The 14,459-nt window shown below is 47.5% G+C and overlaps 1 protein-coding gene across 4 annotated transcripts in view; it reads left to right on the top strand.

Moving 5' to 3' along the window:
* Nucleotides 1-373: 373 nt before the first annotated feature.
* The window catches only part of LOC126650033 (excitatory amino acid transporter 4-like), a 36,399-nt gene continuing 22,313 nt past the window's right edge, over nt 374-14,459 (top strand). Inside the window, exons 1-2 of one of the 4 annotated variants that reach the window (XM_050334482.1) lie at nt 374-499; nt 11,436-11,556. The gene's annotated coding sequence lies outside the window, so the exon portion shown is untranslated. Of the gene's footprint in view, nt 500-11,159; nt 11,268-11,332; nt 11,557-14,459 lie in introns of those variants that run through there. The other 3 variants (XM_050334481.1, XM_050334480.1, XM_050334483.1) reach the window with 3 other exon arrangements.

The raw sequence follows: 14,459 nt of genomic DNA, 5'->3' as shown, positions 1-14,459 counted from the left end.
CCCGCACAGTGCTGGGACAGACCCCCCGGCCCCGCTCCCCGCACAGCGTGGGACAGACCCCCCGGCCACGCTCCCCGCACAGCGCTGGGAGAGACTCCCTGGCCCCGCTCCCCGCACAGTGCTGGAAGAGACTCCCTGGCCCCGCTCCCCGCACAGCGTGGGACAGACCCCACGGCCCCGCTCCCCGTCCTTCCCCCGCTCCCGGCCAGGGCAGCGGCCCCGTGCTCGGCGTGGAACGGGGCCTCCCTCACGTGGCCAGCGGAAGCCGCGGGCACAAAGAAGGAGTAAGGAGCGAGCTGTGGATATGATGCTTGTGGCTAACCCCTCCTCTCCGAAGGATTTCTTTCCATCTTCAAAAGCCTGGCGTTACTGTGCAGTTGGAAGCGGGAAGAGTCTGTCATTCGACCCGAGCAGGCAGAGCTTGGCTTCTGAGCCAGCCTGAGCTTCCCCCTGCCCCCCGTGCCCTCCGCAGGCTTTGCTCAAGGTCTACGGTGTGGAGGTATGGTGAGCACCCTGTAAAGGTAATACTGCTGCTCGATTTTGCATGACGACTTTGTTAGTCATACAGGACATCCCAACTGTGGGCAGGAGTCCTGATCCTGGGAAGCATTAAAGATGTTAAGGGACTTGAAAAGACCAGGAAATACACTTTCTTATTTCTGGTTTTCAGAGACTTTGTGCCATTTCCCACTGTCACAGGAATAGGGGTTGAGGGTATGGGGTATCACTAACGTAATTTGACCTTGCAGATTTTATGTGAATCCAGGTTTTGTGAATAGACGTTCACACACTTCTGACCTTCGAGAAGCAGCTTTGTTCTTGGGCTGCATGTAAATTAAGACAGGATACTGCTATGTCACTGCACTCTGTCCATCTTTTATTTTCTACAACAGCTATGCAATATTCTCATCTTAACCAGAACTCATTTTTTTTTGTGCTAGATGCCTTGTTAGTTATTAAGCAAGCACCACCTCTTTCAACGTCAGTCTCTCTTCTGACACCATACTTTAAATTATCTGAACTGGGAAGTGCTAACAGACTTCCCCCATCAATTGGGTTTTTTTTGAAACAATGTTTTAAACCTGTGGATGAAATGTATATGCATATAAAAACTTGTACAAGGGATCATATCATGGAATTGAAGCTTTACTAAATAATCTTGTTTCTGAGTACCTAAGTAAAATCCCTCAGAGAACACTTCTCTCCTGCAACTTGCTCGCCTTATTGTCAGTGCCAAAGCATGTTGCTGCTACAAGGTGGACATTCAGCCCTGGGATCGTTGTGGAGCCACTTGCTCTGCATTTCCTTGTCCTTGCTGTGATCAGATGCAGTGGGTGCCTTGTGGCCATTAGCAAGACACTCTATGGTGTAGTGTTAGAGGGGAGAGTCTGAGTAATGTTTATTTCTTTATTTGCTGTTTCTGTATCATTTCATTGCATAGTATTGCAAGGGAATCAGCAATGGTACATTCAAAGTGTGAAGCATTGTTTCCAGGATGTATAGCTATGTAATTCCAATGGGATTTAGTCTCACTGGTTAGCACTGGCTGTATGCTGGTGACCTGAGTGGCAGTGACATTGTAGCACAAGGCTCTCTGCTCAGACACTTGCACGCTTTTCTCATCTCCAGCCGGGGGAGATGAGACCATGCACAGCTGAAGATTTGGGAGGTAAGAGCATGTGTATGCATGGGAAAGCACCAGGAAGAGGGGAAAATGTGTGCAAGTCAGAGAGAGCCATGGGTGCTGGGAGCACACAGGAGCTTTCAGACCCTCAGCCAGGATTCTTGCACTGTTGAAATTCGTCGGTGTTACTTTATCGTTCATGTCCTTAAGTAAGAAGACACTAAGTTGTTTACCCAATTTTACACAAGGTAACAGGTTTTGAGTTAACCTGAGGTGAGGAGAGGTTGTCCAGAGCTGATCACTCCAGAGGTGCAAGGAAGGCAGGGGAACCAGTTTCTTGTGCTCAGTATGGCCAGAGCTGAAGGACAGGTCAGTTCTGCTGGTTGCCATGCTGGACCTTCACCCTTCATGTTGCTCTGCATTGAGTGTCAGCAGTGCTAAAAAAAAATATTACGAAGCAGAGCCAAGTAGGCAGGACATTGTTCCAGAGGTACTTTTTATCACAGTGCTAAAAGAGGGCTGAGCAGATAGTGTAGGTATCCTGGCAAATGTACACAATTCACGGGAGCAAAGAAAAGCAACAGCCTGGCAAGTAAACACACTGCTGGTTTGCTTCCCGAGTGCTTCAGCATGGTCTGCCATGATGAAGAGGAGTGGAATTTTCCATCTGGTTAGTCAGACAGTGTGTGCCATGCTCCTGGCTCCTCACCCTGGCTGCTTGCAGATGCCAGTTTAGCTGCAGGCTATGAACGGTGAGATTTCTCAGGGGCTTCTCCTAGGTCAGGAACAATCACTGGAAAAGTAGATCAGAGAGCTCACAGAGGAGGTGGCCTGATAAGCTGGAAACGTGCCTTCCCTTTGGCTCAGTTTCTGTAATGAGCTGTGAGACAGCTTGTGTTGCTCTGTTGACAGAGTGCAGCCAGCACAGCACCACTCCAAGCTTCTCTGAGCAAGGACTTGGGCCCTGTGTGCTGCCTGAGCTCCACCTGAGACCCACGGGCACCTGGGGCCACTGCATGTCCCATCTGCTTTATGACCCACGATAGGGGATTGGGGGAAAGCTCCCTGTCTGGAAACTCAGCAAGGGTGCTCGGTTGGAGGCAGGAGGGATCCTAAATAGTGTGACTACCCATACACAGCAGTGCCGTGTGCTGGCACAGGGCAGCCAGCTTGGAGCAACCATCCCATGCATGGAGACCTTCCAAATCATAGCCCAGCACTGTCTGTGTGTGCTGCCTGCATGGGCCAGGGAGATTCAGGCACCAGATCTGTGCTCCGGGGGGTGAAGTGTGGACAGCAAACCCTTCTGTAGCACCAAAAGGGAACAAAACTCTCCCTGAGAGACTAACTCTGGAGAGCTGTTTGAAGGGAAGGCCGTGCTTCCCACTGTAATACTTACAAGATGTAGTAGAAAGGGAAAAGCTTATGAAGCTCAACCTGTTCTACTGTTAATTTGAAATCTGGTTTATTGACTTCAGACTGCATTAATATATTCAGGTCTATAATAGAGTGATCTGGCAGAAATCCTACTGACTGGACAAGATCCAAAGATAGGCAGATAGCTACATACACCTTTGGTATAACATATATATAACATAAAGACAGTTTGGCAAGGAGATGCACTTGGTGTCACCGGCAGTCGGAAAGAGGAGATTCTGAATCTTTGTGATACAGCTGCCAGGAGATGCCCCACAATAGGAAAGATGTGGAGATTCCTTCTGGATCTTGGCTCTACCCCAAGGTGAAGAGATGTTTTGTCAAAATTAGGAGCCTAAGAAATATGACAGAAGAGTGTTGATAAAAGAGTGAAATAAAGTCTCTGGAGAAGAAAAAGGTAGAGTGTGCTTCTCTTAGAGTGAACTTGAGAGAATTAAAGACAAAGTCCATCAGGAGTGGTTGAAAGCAGATGGTTTTAGGGGATTCTGAAATTCAGTGAAGGAAAACCAAGGATAGAGATCTCCTCTAGAGCTCTGTGTTTTCTGAAGTCTTGCAGTTTTTTATTCTCCTTCCAGAAAGCCACTGAATAATGGGGTAGACTCCTAATGGAAAGCAAATTGCGCAACCAGACTCCAGAAGTCAACACAATCCTTCAGTCTGTAGTCTAAGATCTCACCTGGGAGGAGGGGAGGAACCATGTAAATCTATGCTGAGGGAGGTGATGATTTAAGAGGGCATCTGGAAAAAACTTGGAAGTGCTGCAGTCCCCATGAAAGCCGCAGGATCATCCACCCTTACTAAGATTTTCATACCCCAGACCTCATTTTCATTTTGACCTCTAAGACTGTGTCTGCTGGTATGCACAAGTGTTGTCTTATCCATGGTGATTAAGCTACAGCCTCTTGGTGTGTCAATGCCAGCACTGCCATTAACATTAGTAAGTTCAGATCAGCTCCTGTACAGCAGCACCTGACTGCTTCTACCTACTGATCATGTATCATTTCCAGGGTCAGGTAGACCCAGGCTTACATAATTTACCTGAAATTCTGGTGAATTCATAACCACCAAAAGAGAGTAATGAAGGTTCCAAAATTTTACTAAATAGTATATTCTACTTAAAAGAAAATTAATTAACACAAGGCTATTCCTGTCCTGAAAAAGGAGGTCAGACTAGATGATCACACTTGGTCCCTTTTGTCCTTGTAATACATATACACATATACAGCACTGGGAGCTGTTGGGGAAGAGCACAATGCCAATGCTAATGCCACACAGAGAATGCCAAAGAAAATGGGCCAAGTTAAATTTGGACAAATATATCATCAAAGCAGCAGAAGTAAAGCATTTACATCCTGTTTTCCCAGCTTGGAGAAGGCAGACTTAGCCCACAGTAGCATCAGATTAAGCTTCTGGAAACAAGAGAAGGCCTTTGTGACATCCTCCAGTTCTTACAACTCACTAATAGAGGATGCCCAAATGAAAGTCGTGTGCTGTTGTTGCAAAATCATGTGAGTTATTCCCCTGAAGTAATTAATTGCCAGTTCAGATATTTCAGATTATTGACATAGAATAGGGTGTACATGAAGGTGGTGTATTGAAGAGTCTCATCCACAGAAAAAAACACTCTCAGAACAAATAACAATTGTGTCCACTGGTGTTCAGAAGACTGCTGCTGTTTCCAAGGACTGTTTGGTTTTTTTGTATTGCTTGGCTACATAAAAAATACACTCCAACAAGATGGTTTATCCTAAGTGCAGCTCCTCTCAACACAGTTGTTCTTCCAGTTCTGGCCTTCCTGATACCATAGTCGTCCTATGGAATAACATCATCCTGCACTGAAGATTCAGTTTCTCCCCTCATGGCTTCCCAGGGACCTTCTAACATCACTCAAGCCAGAGACTGTTCCAGAGTGATTGCTTCCAATCCAATAACCTGTGTTTCCCAAGAACCCAACACTTATTCTTAAGTGGAATTCCCTTCTCCCTAACCATTCTTAGTTGCCCCATCATCACCCACCTGTGGTGGCAGGGAGGCTGGGGAGCTGGGGAAGAGCAGCAGGGAAGTGATGCTGGGGAGAGAAAGGGCAAAGTGAGAAAAACTGCAAAGGTTTATTCACTAGGAGTAAGCCTGGGGACAGAGCACCGATGTTTTAGGATGGTTTGATGTCTCTGTGAAGACAGGGGATGGAGATCAATGTGGCAGCAAAGACACAAAGGTTATTGATGTGTTAGAAACCATGGAATCATCTGAGAATGGTCATTTCAAAATTAGGGCTTCTCCCTCCAAAAAGGTGGTGGGATCAATACACCAACTGAAGTGCAGCTACACCAATGCTGGCAGGATGACAACAAAAGAGGAGCTGGAAGCCACTGCTTCCACGGGGGAGTGGCTGGACTTAATGATCTCAGAGGGTTTTTCCAACCTGATCTATACCCTGGACCATGGAAAAAAACAGCTCAAATTTGACCCTTATTACTTGAAAACCACTCAGAAGGAATGCAGTGAGATCAGACAAGGCAGGAGATGAAGGGATAAGGTCAGATTACATTCATGTCACTCTACTGTGGATATTCAGCTAAACTTCCAGTCTGAATTGCCTCTTGCTGGGTAGATAGCAGTTTTGAGAAATAAGGATCTGGAGAAAAGGATAGGAAAAGGCCCAGCCATCATATCTGCACTGGCTTCTCCCTCCTCCAAGGGCAGCTGTGGCAAGGCACATCCACCTTGTGCTGTATTGAAGACTATCCTTCTCCACAGCAAGAAAATCTCTTATTGAAAGAATCTGCATGAGAGTTTCAATAAGAAATAATATATTTGTAAAGGCAGTCCCTAGGAGTCATGCTGTCCATGTTTCTGGCAGGATCCATTTCACAGTGCTTCAAAGGGTGTGTGAAGATGGGCCCTGAGAAATGCTTCTGCCTGTGTGAATTCACTTGTGTGAATTGTCAGAGCAATTGGACACATCTGGAATTCAGCTGTCCAAACAGTGACTGCAAGAGAACTGCCTAGTTCTAGTAAAGAAGCATCTCATTTAGGTGAGAAGAGTTGTGTAATAGTTAAAATGCCAATCGAGCATAGAGAAGGCAGCTCTGGTACTTTGCTTTTATGACTGTTCTACTTCAGAGGAGGAAAATGATTTTCCAGCCACCGTGACAAAGAACACAAGCTCTGTGCTAATATTCAGGCAGGCAGATGAGGACTGTTGGCATCCACATTGGAACTCCACTGTGCACAGAAACTGCAGCAGTGCAGAAGAGAGAACTGCCCAACCTGGAAGCGTGAGAACCAGGGTGGGCAATTGTGCAGTGCAAAGCACAGCCAAGCACAGGCTGCAAGAAGCAAAGAAGAGGTGTGAAGGAAGGAGACGTGCAGCCTGCTCATGGAAGAGAAGGAATTGAAGAACAGTGCCACATTGTCATTTGAACTGTCTGTGCTGCACAAGCCATGGAAGAAAGCTGCATTCCCAAGACATTGCTAAAATACAAAATACAGTAGAGTTAAATGTACAAATACAATAAGGCAAGCCAAAAAAAAAAAAAAGGTCTTTATAAATAACTTTTTTATAGCATGAAACCTGAATTGAGTCTCTTTCAAAAGGATCAGGCAGGACAATGCGAAGCAGTTTGCAGTGTGGCAGACAAGCATGGGGCTGGGAGGAAAATCAGAAGTAGATTAGGACAGGGAAGAAAAGCAAAATTACTCTTCGCCCCTATTGTCATGGTGGAGGAACCAGGTGAGTTTCCACCAGGGAACATCTCAGGGTGTGAGCAAGGGATTCATTCTCCAGTGGCAGTGCACTTTCTCAAACTGTTTGAGAAAGTGGTGGTTTTGAAATGTCAGGCATCAGCAGAGCAACCACTGTATGAATCTGCAGTTCACGCTGGCTGGGCCTGTATAGTGATTTACAGAGACTGTTAAAATAAAAAAGGTACATAGCAGATCACACAAACTCCTGAAGCAGAGATCCCCTTAGGAACAAGATCCCTGTGCACCTGGGAGAAGCAGAGAGCATGAGCTGGGATTCAAAATAGCTGAAACGCTTCAGTCACATCCACTCTCAGCAGAACCAAGGAGAAAATGAGGGCACTTTTGAATGACAGAAACTTCAGGAACTCGCAAAACTTTGTCTCACTCATCAGTTGAAACTGCCCAGCCAAAATCTGGGGTCATGATTTTTGTCTTTGGATATATAATTTTTTAACTTCACCTTCTTTGTTTTGTTGTCCCATTAAAAATTCTAACCAAAATTTCCTGGCAGGTGCTGTCAGTGAGAACAGCATCACGTGCTTTGTCTCTTTTAGCCCTCTGGCCCCTCTTCTACTCAGCTTTCTCTCTCAGCTGCATCCAGAACAATGCACCATGGCAGCTTGGCTACTCAGGGATGCTGCAGAGCACCATGAGAGCTACAGTCTATAAAACAAGGTAAAAAATTATGAGAGGCACTCACATGAAGAAATATTACAGCTCAGGTAGGAGTAGATTTACATCAATCTGATCGAAAACAAAATACTTTTTTTACATTTCTGAATTTTCCTGAACTTCATGTGTTGTAAGAGTTGAAATTGTGACTTTTTGTTAAAAAATAGGGCAAAAATAGATGTTGAAATATTGACATTTCCCATAGGAAGGAAATTCCATTATTTGAGCAGCTCTGTGAAACACAAAGGATGTTCATTTGCAGAAACTCTACTAACTTGTAATGAAGGTCGCAGCTGCATAATTGGACTCTGCTCCCAGGGCCAGTGAGCAGTGTAGGAGACAGAATTAATCCCAACCCCCAAATTAAGGTTACTGTAACAAGGAGAACAAGACTACAAAATTGCAAAATCCAGGGAAGGAAGGGCTGAAGGATTGCTTAACACACAAAGAAATCACATTTTCCCCCACGACAATTAGCAGCTGGGAATATCCCAGTGGCTTTTTACACGACAGCAGAAGACATCCATGTCCTAGGACAGGTCTAGGTGTGGATGGGCCACATCCATCCTCCTAGTCACCCACACATTCAGGTGACAGGGCTGCCACACTCACCTGCCATTCACTACTACTACCTGCCTCCACTTCACTTAAGGACTAAGCATGGTCCTTAAGGGTTTTCTTTTCAGTAGTTCAGAGAAATCAAGCACTTTCAAAAGGCTGATATGCTAAGAGCTTGCTGGAAGACAGCAAAGCCATGGGATGGTGGGTACAGCTTCTGCTTTGGTTTTGTATCCCAGCCCTGCAGCCTCAATGCCTCCTCCAGGTTGTGTGTCCAAGCTGGGTTTGCTGTGACTGCATTCTAACAGAGACTCACGTGAGCTTTCCTTTATCTTAGGAGTCAACCCTTAGCCCATTGTTAGGTGTCTTAAAGATCCACTAGATAATCAATTCTTCTTAAAAAGCAGAGATGATAAAGAAGGAGTTGTTTTACTAGAACTGCAAACCTCTCCCTTAGACATACAAACCCTCTGTAAAAATCTGTCTGATGAGGCCTTTGCCCAGAACTTCACTTTTTTAGGACTGGGGTCTTTCCAAGTTGGGCAGAGATACAGACTGAGAATGTGTTTAAAGACAGAATGGGTGCAAAACAAACTGCTCTGTCCCTATGTAACATTTTTGGTCTACTTTTAGGATTAGAACAAATCATTCTGAAAGGTGCTTTGAAGGGAAATCTCCAGGGAGCTGATTTGGGAAAGCTATTCCAGGCTGTTTCCCATCAAGCCATTCCTTTATCTTCAAGTGGTTGTGCAAGGATAGTGTCAGAACACCCTCTGAAAGGTGACTCTGTGATGTGAGGTTCAGTTCTCATGTCTTTTCTCATTGCCTCTCTCAAGGTGACATTGTGAGTTTCCTTTTTACCGCTTGTTGAAAACTTAGAGCATCACGTGGCCTCTGTGTGATGTGGATGATCAAGCATGCCTGGCATTTGTAGAATGAAGAGAGACTTGTGGGAGTTAGCTGACCATGGGATTTGTTCCCCAACGATTGCTTTACCCTGGGAAGACTCTGCCTGGCCATCAGGCAGCTCCATCTGGAGGGAGCAGAGCTCTTCAACTCCTCCATAGCTTCAGGCTGCTGCTCTGTGTCCTATTTAATAACTCAAAGTTGTCTGGAAATTGCCACAGGTGCAAGTTGAAATGAAATGTGGTGAAAAAATGCCATGGAGAAGGTTTAAGGCATTTGTGAGTTTATGGCTTAAAAAGGCCTGTGGGTGCTAACTTGGAGATTAAAAATGGGTAGAAATTAGTACAGATTCTAGGAGCCAAGCTGAACTTCAGGGGTAGGAGGTGGAAAGGACAACCATTCACTGTTGGCCAAACAACTGCTGCCTGAGGTGGAACCAGGGAAACACAGCAGCTGAGGAGCGGCCAAGTGTGTGGCAGCTCTGCCACTCTCTGGGTAGTATCAGAAATGCACTTGTCCAGCCCAGGAGTGCTCTGCTGCAGGTCACCAGCCTCCAGCAGCAGCCAGCAGTGCAGCCAGGGGCTCTTCTGCAAGAGCAGCTGCCAGTCAAGCCATGTGAGAAGCAGGGGCATGAAGAATAGATGTCCTTTCTCTGGGACTGCCCCAGCAACAACCACTATTGCTGACCCAGCAGAAGAAGCAAAGGAGACCAGCCATGCACCAGAGCAGGCTGCCATGATCCATCTTTCCATCTTCCATCTGTGGCTGGACTGGCTCTCAGCCACATTTCTGCAGAAGGGTTTTGGTGTGTGGTGCAGACAGAGAGCTGGAACTTATTCCCCATAACCAGAGATATTAATTTTGGAATAAAGTTATTTTCTTGTGTAGCCCACTCCAACATGTGCTTGGCTGGAAAGATGACTGAAATTTTTCAGGGCGCAGGGCTTGGGTTTCCAGTCCACAGTTGACACTTACATGATCTGAGATGTGACTGAACTTTCAATAGGAAGATTAAGGCTGTTACTGCTATGTGAGCCACCAAATCTTGTGAAGACCATTCAATTTTTTGGGTGCAGAGAGTATGTCCTTGTCTCCTGATGCAGCAGTGGCTTGTGTCCGTGCTGATGGAGCAAGTTTAACAAGGGAGAATGACAGAGATAGTCAAGATCCCAAACTCCAACCAAGTCCCATCTAATTACCATCTTGATTTATGGTTGTGCTCAATGATTTTAAAGGTCTTTTCAAACCTAAAGAATTCTGGAAGCAATGTGTGAAAAATACAGTTGGTACTGGGGCTGTTCTCTGTAGCGTGGGCTGAAGAGGTCCAGCTCTCTTCTTCCTACAGAGCTGATGGGGGCATAGGGTTTGGGGGGGATTTCAGTACCAGGGCCCTCTGTCAGATGAGCATGATGCTTTGGCTTTGACCTGCTCCTGGCTGGATGAGTTCAAGCTCTGTGACAAGCTCCAGCTGTAGACACAACACATCAGCATTGGTGTGCCAAAGCCAGAGCACACAGCAAAGCCTCCCACCCCGAGGTCACCTGAATTAAGGAGAAGGTTACTTTCAGGAAACAGCTGTTATGTCTGTTGTGAGTCATGTATCTGGTAGGAATGGAAACAGGTGCTGTTGTAACTTTGGTGCTGTGCCTTGTTTTCTGGATGTAATTTTTCACTCTGCCACATTCAGAGGCCAGCACAGGCTGTGTGGTTCTGGCACCTGCAACCTGACTCATGGTTTTAGCATAGTGCAATGATAGAAATTTTGAAATGTGGGAGTTCCATCCAAGAAATTCCCTGCAGCAGGAATCAATGTTTAAGAAGTCAGTGAGTAAAGACAGTGGAAGTTTTGCCTGCTTCCTTGAAGGCAGAGTCTGTCTCTCTTAAAGAGTGTGCTGCTCAGGTATTGCCTTTGCACACTCAGTGAACTGATTCCTCCTTAGGACTTGCCTAATACATCAAAGGGGAACTGCAGCAATTTGCCTGAGGCACAGGCACATGCCCACCCCTCAGGCTGATCTGGACAAACCCCAGGGGTGTGTCTGCACCTCCGAGGTCCTGTGCACACAGACTAGACCAGTGAAGGACCTGCTCGCCAGGATCCAGCTGGTGCTGGTGGATGTACTTATACATGCAGCCTCCCTCGTGGAAGGAACCCTCATGAGGGGCAGTACTGGGATGGGGATGAGATCTGATCTCATTTAACAGCTGCCCTGCTCTCTTACTGCTAACTCTCCTTGCAGCTTGTGTGAGGAGGCAGAAGAAAGTGCAAACCCACTGGTACTGCGAAACCCAGTGTGGGCTCCATGCAACCTCCTGGTGACAGGTGCTTTCTGTGCTTTGGTCTCCTGCAATCAACGAAGATTTTTTCAGTCTCCTCCTACATGCCACTCCCCCAGCCCTTACTGCCATGTATCCTGAGCATATTACAGTCTTCCTTTCCTCTCTCAGGAGGTACTGCTCAGAGCTCTCTGCTAACACTGTATCTTTCTAGGGAGAAAATCCTGCTTCCTGCCCTTGAGCTGAAAGAATTAAAGGACAAAACAACTCAGAATAATCCCCCAAGACGAAAAGACCCACTGCCCTCCCTGCTTGACAACCTGTACTGCTTCCAGGTGAGTGGTTTTGTCAGCAAATCTGAATGCATGAATAAGAGTGGTGCCAACTCCAGGGGCTGAAGCAGGGAAGGAGGGTAGCCTATTTCCTTGGGTATGTGCATGAGAGAGTGGCAGGGATAGCTCTTGCCTGCTTTAGGACAGGGGGCTGCCCAGAGGGGAGTGCTTTAAAAGTGGGACTGTACGTTCCAGGCTGGGATTAAATGCTTGGTGGGCAGCTTGAGTGAGACAACCTTCTCACAGGACCTTGGCATGAGTAGGGGGCAATGGGGAGAGCAACTGCCCTCCCACTATTGGACTTAGGCCCCAAACCCACTGCTCAGCTGGTAATCACTTTGTCATTGTAGGGCTTAGCTGGACTGAAATTGGTGCCTGTTTCAGATTCCTCTTCCCCTAGCTGGTGCTCTGTCACAGAGGTGGGTCAGTGGATGTGCCCTGGGCAGATCTATTCTCCTTCTGGGTCCATTGTTGTGGTAGGAGTTGTCTGGAGGGATCTGGCTGCCAGGCACCAAGTGGAAAACAGAGATGTCCCAGCACCTCACTGAGCAGGAAGCCCTGCCAGGAGCTGCTATAGCAACACAGAGATGGCTGAGTTCACCCCAATTGGGCTTGTGAATGGAAATTTTCAGCACTGGCACTTTGGCTGCACTGCTTTCAGCTGGTACTTCCCTTCCCAAGGGCAAGCAATGGGCCAGGCTCTAAAGGATCCAATAGCATGAGGAGTGAGGATGGCTCCAGCCAGGGGGTCTGTGAGCCCTGTGAGGATAGAGATCCTGGTCCTCAGGATTGAAAAAAACAAATGTGCAGCCAAGGGTGCAGTGGCTGGATTCAACGCTCCTGCCCACAGGCACTGAGCTATGGATGGGGGAGTCAGGCGGGAGCGGAGACCTCCAATCCTCCCTCACTGTCCTTGCAAAGACGGTTCCTTGCGAAGCACCTGTCTTACTCAGCTGTCAGAGGGGGGCTGTAACTTCCCACTCTGCAGTGCCCATGGTCTGCCCAAAAGCAAGTAGGGTTTGACAGCTGCTAATGGCAGTTTTCAGACCACTGAGCAGAGGGGATCGTCCCTTCCTCGCAAGCGCTGAGCCTCCCCTCCCACCACGCCAGGATGGGCTCTTTAACTCCTGCCCTCTCCCTAAGTGACCCAGCACTAGAAATCCACCTTGGAAAGACTGGTACAGCTTTTGCAGTGACCCCTTGCCTTGCCCTTCCATATTTGCTGAGCTTGCGCACAGCTCTTCCCAACTTCTCCCCTTCTGTACAGATTCCTCCCTCTTCTCCCACTTCGGGTGCTTCCCTGCTGCTACCTGTGGAGACCTCCCTCCCTGAAAATCCTGCTGGTTTTGATTTTGAACATAAAGCAGAGTTTCCTTGGAGACAAGAGAAACAGTGACTCCAAATGGATTATTTCACAGTCTCTGCCTGGCTTTCAGCAATGAAAACAAAAAGGGGAGTTGTACTAGCAGATGGAAGAGGGAGCCTGGGGCAGCCCTGGTTGAGGGGGATGCCTGGCTCTGACATGCTTTTCCAGGGTCATCCCTTTAGCAGCATGGCTTGACTGGTGCCACATGCCATGCCCATGGCACAGTGTGACAGTATGTGCTGTACCAAACACTGCTGCCTTGGGAATATATTGCCTCTCTTCTCCCAGTCCCTGGGGGCTGGTAAACCTGGGAGAGGCTTTGTGGTGGACGTTCTAATTTGGCTGAGTTCTGCCACTCCCAGGAGTAAAACTGGCTAATTAGATTAACCCCTTGTGTGTTCTTCTACACAGTCATTAACAATAGTGGGACAATGGTGTAAAGCACCAGCATTTCAGTCATTGTCCCCCACCCGTTTTTTCTGAGTACTGACAATTGGGTTTATCCAAGCCAAGAGCCTGAACCTTCTGGAGGCTGGAGCTCTCCTCTGACATATTGGCCATGCAGATTTTTGCCTTCCTTGAGGCAGGCTATTTGATATCTCTCAGACACCCTAGCAATCAGAAAGCTGTGCCAGGCACTGTACGAGGGCAGAGGGAGCAGGCATGGGCTTGACTGGTGCTGTCTCATGAGAGAGCACAGCTGGGCAAGAAGGCAGATGCAGTCTTCATCTGATATTTTTGTTACCTTCTCCAACCCCACACACTATGGCAGGAGTGCCCTGTAATGCCATGCCTTGCCAGTGGCCAGGACCTTCTTCTTTCCCAGAGGAATATATCACAGCGGATTCACTCGACCAGTGGCTCCCCCTTTGCCTACACAGCCCTGAGTTCCTCACTATCTGTCCAACAGCCACAATTGGCACTTGGCTGTTTAATGAAGTGGCATTTTCTTGCTCATCTTTCAGCATGGGGCAGGAATGTTGTGCAGGGGTCAGAGGGTAAGAGAAGAGTGGAGAACCAGACCACGGCCCTGTGCCAATTATACACGTAAATGAGCTCCAGGACACTTCCTGGACAGGATGTGTCAGTGCTGTCTGAAGTCCTGAAAGCACAGCATCAGAATGAAGGTCATAGCATGGCTGAGGTTGGCAGGGACCCCTGGACATCATCTAGTCCAACTGCCCTGCCCAAAGCAGTCAGTCACAGCTGGTTGCTCAAGACTGTGTCCAGATAACTTTTGAGTATCTCCAAGGATGGAGACCCCACACCTTCTCTGGGCATCCTGCCTCAGTTAAGTCTGTCTTGCAGCAACAAAGACTTAACTTTATGCTTAAGAGGAATTTCCTGGTACTTCAGTTCATGTCTACCTGGTCACTCATCTGGTCACTGGGAAACACTGAGAAGGATCTGGCACTGTCTTCTTCACACCCTCCCTTCAGGTGTACATTTATAAGACTCCCCCAAGTCTTCTTTTCTTCAGACTGAGCAGTCCCAGTTCTCCTTTCCTCATGGGAGATGCCCCAGTCCCTCCATCATCTCT

This window comes from Myiozetetes cayanensis, unplaced genomic scaffold, assembly GCF_022539395.1.
Source record: "Myiozetetes cayanensis isolate MyiCay16 unplaced genomic scaffold, myiCay2020 scf54, whole genome shotgun sequence".
Classification (NCBI taxonomy): domain Eukaryota; kingdom Metazoa; phylum Chordata; class Aves; order Passeriformes; family Tyrannidae; genus Myiozetetes; species Myiozetetes cayanensis.
Note: the sequence above shows the minus strand (reverse complement) of the source record. Positions and strands in the feature narration are given on the sequence as shown.